The sequence below is a fragment of the Orcinus orca genome, chromosome 6 (genome assembly GCF_937001465.1).
Source record: "Orcinus orca chromosome 6, mOrcOrc1.1, whole genome shotgun sequence".
Taxonomy (NCBI): Eukaryota; Metazoa; Chordata; class Mammalia; order Artiodactyla; family Delphinidae; genus Orcinus; species Orcinus orca.
In genome coordinates this window covers 13,322,057-13,330,242 of record NC_064564.1, presented here as the reverse complement: position 1 = coordinate 13,330,242, position 8,186 = coordinate 13,322,057, and positions in this window count along the sequence as shown.

Sequence of the window (8,186 nt, the reverse complement as noted above, 5' to 3'; positions counted from 1 at the left end):
TCAGTCGGTGGTTTTGGCTCTTTTAGAAACTAGTGAACCTTGGGCACAGCACTGGAGAAATAAATTGAGATGTGCTATATTTTAGATTATTTCAGAATCCAGACTTGATTCCTTGAGTGTGTTTTGGAAGGGAAGAACTTCGCACATGGAAAAACAAATGTGAAATTTAAAAAGGTTTCATCTTATGTGAGGCAGCTAAGGAACTCCAAATTCCCCCACCCTGCTGCCACCACCAAAGAAAAAAAGGCAGTCACATGTTTTGATTTGTTTTCTAGCGATGACCCTTGTCTTTGGAAGCCAAGACTTTCCAGCAAACAACAGTGTACCAGACTCTCCAAGGACACAAACCGACCAAAAAGCACCCAGCTATTCCAGCACAGCATAAGCAACCGTCTTCTGGGTCTGGAGAGAGAAGATGGAGGCTATGGTAAACTGACGCTGAGCCCGGAGGTATGACGGAAACAATGGAACCTCATCTGCTGGTCACAGGACACGCTCACTGACCCCCAAAGGGAGAAGGGTAACCAACATTTGTTTGCTTCTCAGAAGAGCATTCTCTGATGGAAGATTTATAGCTCTCCCTTCTTGCCCAAATACTTGGGAAAAAAAGGAGAGTAGCCTTTTGGGGGTAGAAAGACAGAGAACATCTTTCCTGACCCATATTGAGAAAACTCTGTTAATTCTGTCCTCTTGTATTGTTTTAAAATATTCATTAATCAAAAAAGAGAAAGGGAGCTAGATCGTCTTCCCCTTTCTCCACGGCACCCAGATGGTGCCTTGCACACAACAGGTGCTCAATGAATGTTTAAAAGGATTTTAAATAGGAAGCAAACTTGACAATAGTGATACTTTTATCCTCAGAGTGCTTTCCCAGACATTAACGACTTTATCCTCACAACACCCCTGTGAGGTAAGTAAGTAATACTCTTCTCATTTTACAGAAAGAGAGTTTGGCCCCAAGAGTGACTTCACTTAGGTCTGCAGAAGGATAGAGTCCTGGGTTTTTACTTCCAATGACATGATCTGTTCATGAGAGCATGCCTTTCCTTCCCATAGATGCTTTCTCTGACCCTTTACTGAAACAATAATGCTTAAATACGTCACTCCGTAAAATCAATTTCCTCCTTTTGAAAAGAATATGCCTTGGTATTTCTGCCCCAGAGTGCGTAGGAAGTAGCGATTAGATGGTGGCCGCCGTTTTCTTTCCACATACTTCTGGGAACCCTCTTCTTCTTTATCACTCTTCCTGCACATCTACTGAGTCATTTTGTTCTCTGTGGCTCCATGTGGCCGACTTCGAAGTCCTTGTTCATAAATGCCATACAGTTCGTCCGCCATCCATCCCGGTCAAAAGAGGAGTGCCGATGAGAATGGACGTCTCATTTATTCCTTCCTCTGGCTACCATCAGAAATGCTTGTGGAAAGAAATAATCCCAGCACGATTTGGCCTATCCACAGAACGATCAGATACAAAATCAAACAGAAGTCATTATTGAATTCCAAACTATGATCTGGTCCCTTGTGCTGTCAAAACAATAATATTAACTTTGGAGAGCAGAGTCAGAGCAGGTGGGAAAGGAGCTCTCGTCAGAGCTGCACAAAGAGCAGAGGAGGATTTGCAGCAGTACCTGGACCTTTAGGACAGGCTCAGGAGGTGCCTTTTTTTGTTTTCTGTTTTTTTTCGGGTGAGAATTTTTACATGAGAATACACCTGAACTCCCAGGAAAGGACCAGAGCCAGAGCCAGACTGACTGAGCTACAACTGGTGAAGCTTCTAGAATTTTCCTCTCCAAGAAGGTTCTCAGAGCCAACAGAAAATCAGTGTTACAGCTGGCCCTCCCAGGGTGCTGGTGTCGTTCTCCACTGCTCCCACCTGCCCTCACTCTGGTTTAGACCCTAAGAAGTATCATACATGGAGGTCCTTAGGATAGGTCTGCTTTCTTGCTCAAATGGTATCTTGATAGTTGAATTGATAATAGCCACCCCATAGTAAAAAGGAAAAAAAAAGAAAAAAAGGAAAGAAAAACTCAACTGAACGTTTCCAATTCAAATGATGAGGGAAAAAAATACCCGGATTTGGATAAAAACCATTAGTGATATATCCAGCAACCCCTGTTTGTCTCTGAATCTTTGCCTGCAGGCTCCACTCAAAGCACACCAGGGAATGATTAAAACCCAACATTGGGACCCACATTTTGCCTGAAGGGATTTAAAGAAACAACAACAATGAAGTTTTGTTTCTGTATTCTGCAGAGAGGCAAAGAGAAGGCCAGTCCGTTTGATGAGAGGAGCCTCAATGTTGAAAAAGATTGTAAGGAAGAACAAAAGCGAGAGCTATTTCCTAAAGAGCTTTCAACCACCTTAAAAACGATCTCCAAATACTCTCCAAATTCACCCATCCTCTTGTCTGCCCAAAGCTTAATGAATCTCAGTTTTCAAACTGATCCGTCCCTATATTCTCCAATACTTAGGAAAAATTAACATCAGGACATTTGGTTTTAGAACTACGAGGGGCCGGCTTGAGCCAGGGGACTGCCGGTTGCCTAACCGGAGTCCCACTGTGCTGGGTTCACAGTGCTGTGCAGTATCTACGAACTACGGGTATGTGAGACTTTTCCCTGTCCAGCCGTGCTGCTTGTCCTGGGAGCTTCCAGGTGGCCCTGCACCCAGAACACACACTACCTTTCTGTGGTTCCACTTCCCAAGTAACGAGGCCACCACTATTCCTTATATGATGCCTCCGCTACAGGCAATAATGACTGAATCCTCACAGCATCCCTGAGCAGGAAAGAAGCTGGCCTTCTTTCTCTCCACTTTACAGATGGAGAAACCAAGGCACCGAGAGGTGAAGTGAGTTATCCACGATCACAGTGGGGACCCTGAATCAGCCTGTGATATTTCCTGATCTTTCTGGGTCTAAAGATGAGCTTCTAGGAGGTCTACAGCTGACACAAATCTCCCAGCCCCACTCTAGCCCGAGGACCCCTGAGCTATGGTGAGGATGGAGAAATCGACCAAGGGAGTTCATCTACTAGGTGACCAGGTGTCTGTACCCACCATGTCAAATGGCCAAAGGCCGCTTCTAGAGAGATGTTTGCTGGGTGACCACTTGGCACTATATCCAAAGGAAATTATTCCTTTGTTCTCCTTGGTCTGAGGATGTATTTTAGGAGTAGACCCTCCTGGACGAGCATGAGTGAGCTGACTGACTTCAGTTTCCCGTGTGGAGTCTTGCGATTCGTGTTAGGGGTTGGCAAGGGCAGGCAGCTCCCATTGGGGCGTGCGTACTGTTCTGCATGGGATGGGGCACACCAGGGCAGGAGCCCCTGAGGTCCTGCCTGCTCATTTCCCATTTGGTCTATTCTTAGCCCTTGACACAAAGTGTTGGCTGTGTGCAGGGGGAACTCCCACGGCGTCCGTCTGCTGCCCTCAGGAGCTGCCATGAATAGGACTCCCAACCTTTGGCTCCAACACATACCAGCCTTGTCCTGCCAGCCACTACGCGGAAAGGTACAGAGGATAAGAAGGCACAGCTCCTTCCCAGGAGGAGGGGAAGAAGCAGATGGTGCCCGGGAGAGTCAAGTAAGGCAGACAGAAAGAGGCAGGCAGAGGAATAAAGCTGCAGGTAGATCAAGGCAGTGCCTTTGTCTTTTGATATTTGGCCAATAGCATAAGATGCAGTGTTTCAAGCAAGAAATGAAACCTTTAAAATAGCTCAGGATAGGTGAGAAAGAGGCTTAGGTTGCCACTGCAGGAAATGAGACTAAGCATCATCTTTTTCCCCCAGGGAGGCGCTTCGAAAAAGATCTCTGAGAAGGCAGGATGGCCTTTTCACAGGCTTTGCAACTGGGACAGGGAAACACTGATTTCAGATCCTCTGGGACAGTCCTCTTACGAGCTTATGGTTTTGTAGCCTGCGATAGGCTGACCACTGCAATTTCCATGTCCAGGAGGTCAAGCTGTGGATGAGAACGGAATGTGGCTTATCTGGATGGAACGTTTGTTTCTGTGCCGTGTGTATGACTGTAATGTTCGTACAGCAGTGGCCGGTGTTGGATGAAGGGATTTCATGCACGTCTGGGCTTTAAGAAAAGGAGCGGATGTTGACTTAGATTCACTTCCTATAGGACACCTGTGTGTGCTTCACGAGGAAGGCTGCCAGACAGAATCTAGTACTCGATCAATGTCTGAGAACGAAATGAGCAGAGCTGCTACGTCTAAGGCAGATGCAGGCCCTGGGGATGAGTCTGCCCTGTGCGTCCTCCCCTTTCCCCTCATGCGGAGGCTCTTCCCGGTCTCCCCTGAGCTCTTCGAGATTTCCCTGGCCATTTTCTGGTCTATACTGGGAATATCACTGGAATCAGGGGAAAGTCATTGCAATAAGCCATCTTCTCTTCCCACTCTCCAGATACAGACCCCCTTCCCCATGCCAAACCTGGTAGTGTTATTTTAATATTTTTGGTGAAGAAATAACAGATTTTAGTTTTTTGATGAAAAAATCAAATGAATGTGCACAAGGAGTGTGCCCTTCACGAAGACACCCCCCAGCCGCTGTCATCATACCTCAGAGGCCTCAAAAGGGCTCACTTTGAGTAAGAAGCCACTTTCCTTGGCAAAGACAAGGCCATCATGTGGGCCAAGCGAATGCTAGGGAACCGACCCCTCCTCCCCAGCTGAGAGCCAGCAGCGGGAGGGTGTGGAAGCTGTGTGTAGAAGACGCCCCAGCCCCCTTCAATTTAGGGCCTGACACCCTCTCCTCCAGCCCAAAGGCTCTGAGCGGGCACACTGTTGTTCTCCTCTTCCCTCTGTTCCTAGGTAACGGAGAAACAAAATTTTGCTACGGTCTGGGGCCATTAGGGCCTGGGGCTCCTTAGAGCTCTCCCAACCCCCAGGACCAAGGAGCAGAACAGAAGGGGAAAGAGGAAGTATGCCTCCAGCAGAGGGCCTGTCAACACCGTGAGGGGAGTCTCGGTGCATACAGTGAGGCCATGCCTGTTCAGAGGGCCTCTGGACAAGATCGGCACCGGAAACCCCTTCTTCTGCCCCTGTGACCGTATGGGAGGGGATAAAAGGAGAGGGAGAATGGGGGAAATGATGTCATTCGATGCTTTTTAAGAACCTATAGATTTTTCTTCCTGAGAATAAGGCTCCTATCGGGACAGGGTCTGATGTCTGTGGTCCACCCTCAGGACCACGGTCCAGACAGGTGTTTGTACTCTTTTAAACCACCCTGGGACTCAAAGGGGCTGTGGTTATTGAGGGGATGGGTTAGGCCTCTGGGTGTCTGGGGTGACTTTGTGCCTGGGGAGGTGGGGTTTGGGGGATCTGGGAGGGATGAAGGGGCCCCCCCGGGCCGTAAGAAAGTATTGTCTTTCTTGACTGAAGAGGGACATGCCGGCAGCATGTACCACCAACAGAGATGGAGCCTGCCCTCCACAGCACTCCCGGCCCCCTGCCTGCTGGGACAAGTCTGACCCCGCAGAACAAGGGGAAACTTCTGGAGACAGAGTGGAGGAATGTGTTGGAGAAATGAGAAACTCTGGGGGTGGGTAAGGTCATTGGGGCTCATCTGCTGAATTTAAGTCCTCTTAGCTCTGGTGTGGGATGTCACAGGCCTGTGACAGTGAGCTCAGGGGACACCGCCTTGATGCCGTCTGAGGGGACTGAGGTTTCACGCAGGGGCCCAGAGAAGAGGCAGACCTACTGAGCAAGGGAGGAAAAGAGCTTACAGAAACGATGCTAACAAAATCAGCCTGATTTTAGAGATGCCACCATCTTTGTTCTTCATTCTTTTCTGAGAATGAAAAGAAGGGCCAGATTTTCTGTGGGGGATTGTGGGCATATCTGATGGGGATGCAATAAGGAAAGTTAGTTTCCTATTTTATTCTCTAGCTCCTGGTACAGTATGCTTATCTCCTACCAGAACTAAATTTTGGAGCTTGTTAATTAGTTTTCATCAGGAATTTCTGGGCAAGAAGTGGGCCCAGAGAGTTGTTTTTTTTAAACATCTTAAGCATTCCCTTGGGGAGCAGCTGGGGCAGCATGAGCTGGTGCCTCAACGCCCTTAAGGGTTTGTCAGGGGTCAGGCAAATGCTGATTAACATGGGATTCCTGGGGTGGGCTGAGGCCACCACCTCTCATCGGGTAAGAGGACAGATGAAAACTTTAAGTTTCCCTCCTCCCTCCCACCCTCCCATGTTCTTTCCTTCTTTCTTGACTTTTGTTCCTTTTCCTGTCTCTTTGCAGAACCGGACTTCCCTGCTGCTGCTCATAGATGCGTATTTTCATCCTTAGGAAAGGCTGCGGCACGATGAAGGGAGTGGGGAATAGCATGTCAGGGGAGCAGGGCACCCTCCTGCCTGAGTCCTGTGGAGCCCAGTCCAATGCAGGTGGAAAGAAAGGCTTCCTGAAACATCCTGTGGTCTTCAACTCTGTTCCCAGTGGCTAAGGCTCCAGAGAGCCCTCCCTGAGTCACCCCGACTTTTGGCGCTCCAGGTCAACGGACGTCAGCAGTTTTCTCAGTTGCGTGTAAACACACGCATGCACACGCGTGCACACTGAATGTGTATTAGTAAAACAGAGGTGGCAAATTAAAGTCCGTGACTGCGTCGAAATGAAAAAGAGAAAGGAACTAAATCTAAGAACAAACAAGTCTGAGTGGCCGAGGTCCCAGAGGGATGCACAGGATGGACCCCACTCAAACGGCCTCACCTTCTCCAGCCTCTGCAGAGTAAGCCATGAGCTAATAAGCCCTTGGTAGGGAAGCAGAATAAAAAGGAAAAGCACCTCTGACCAGATTGGAACTCCCAATTAATCGCCAAGGGGCCCCAGCCCTCAGAGGGGTGGGGACAGGCCAGCAGGGCTGGTCCTCAGCAGGCCTGGGTGTGCTCTGTGCGGAGTGCTTCCTGGACATGCCCTCCTGCCCTCTGCCCTCCGTCCCGCTGCCAGGGAGAACCCGAGGGGACAGCCACGTCGGGGAGGGAGGGGGCAGGACGGCACTGCAAATTTAGTAATAATCAAGGAAATCAAAGGGGTCTGAACAGAGAAAGGAGAATCCAGTTTTACAACCCAACTGAAATTTAAAATTTGTGGGGTTTTCTGTTTTGCTTTGTTTGTTTTTTACAGGTTTAGATAAACGATGAAGGGAGGAAAGGAGAAACCTCTTTGAATAATATATATTTTTAAAAGAACCCCACAAACATAAAAAAAAAATTCCTCAGTTTTTGAACTTCTCTTAAGAGTAGCTCAAAGTGAGGTCTTGCACCCTAAACAGTTATATCTGGAATTAAGAAAAAAAATCGCCGCTACACACAACAAAGACTAACAGTATTTTTACTTAAAAATATTGTGTGTATATATAGAGACTTATATATATATACCTTTTTTGTGGAGATTTTTTTTCTTTTTGTGATTTTTTTCTTTTCCTTTTTTTTTTTTTTTTTTTTGTGCCCAAGTAGAGATAAGATGGGATTGAAACGATGCCCTAGAACAGAACATTCCTTACAAGGGCAATACTTTGAAAAATAACATTTAAAAAATGGTTGAACATACTCGCAACACCTCCAGAAATTCAACTTGGTACAATGAGGAAATAAATAATTGAATCAAATCTTCACCCCAATGACACGGTCTCTAAGACCCAGAGTATGCTGCTGGTGTGACTCTTGCCATCATAAAGGGGCTCAGGGTAAAGCAACATCCCCTCCCCCTGCTCCCCACTTCCCAGCCCCTTACACTCCACCTCAGCAATACCCAGAGTCTGTCATATATTGTTTTTTCTACATTTCTGGCAAGACCTTGCAGCAGACACACACACACACACACACACACACACACACACACACACATGTGTGCTCTGGGAGCACACACACACACACACACACACACACACACACACACGACACACACAGAATTTCCCACTCAACCCAGATGCACCGAGTGAGCTGAAGAACTTTCAGCCAACCACAATGGTGAAAGACAGAAGCACCAAACAGTCTTTGAAATGGGTCAGTTATTACAATTGAACTTATTTTTTATGTTCTAATTTTCCTCTTTGTGTTACTATTTTTAAAAAGCACAAACGAAAAATGAAGAATTCTTTCCAGATCAATTTAAGGCTTCCCACCAAATGGAAACAGAAGAGGCCTTACACAATATCACATGGGATAAATGTATACCTTTCACGG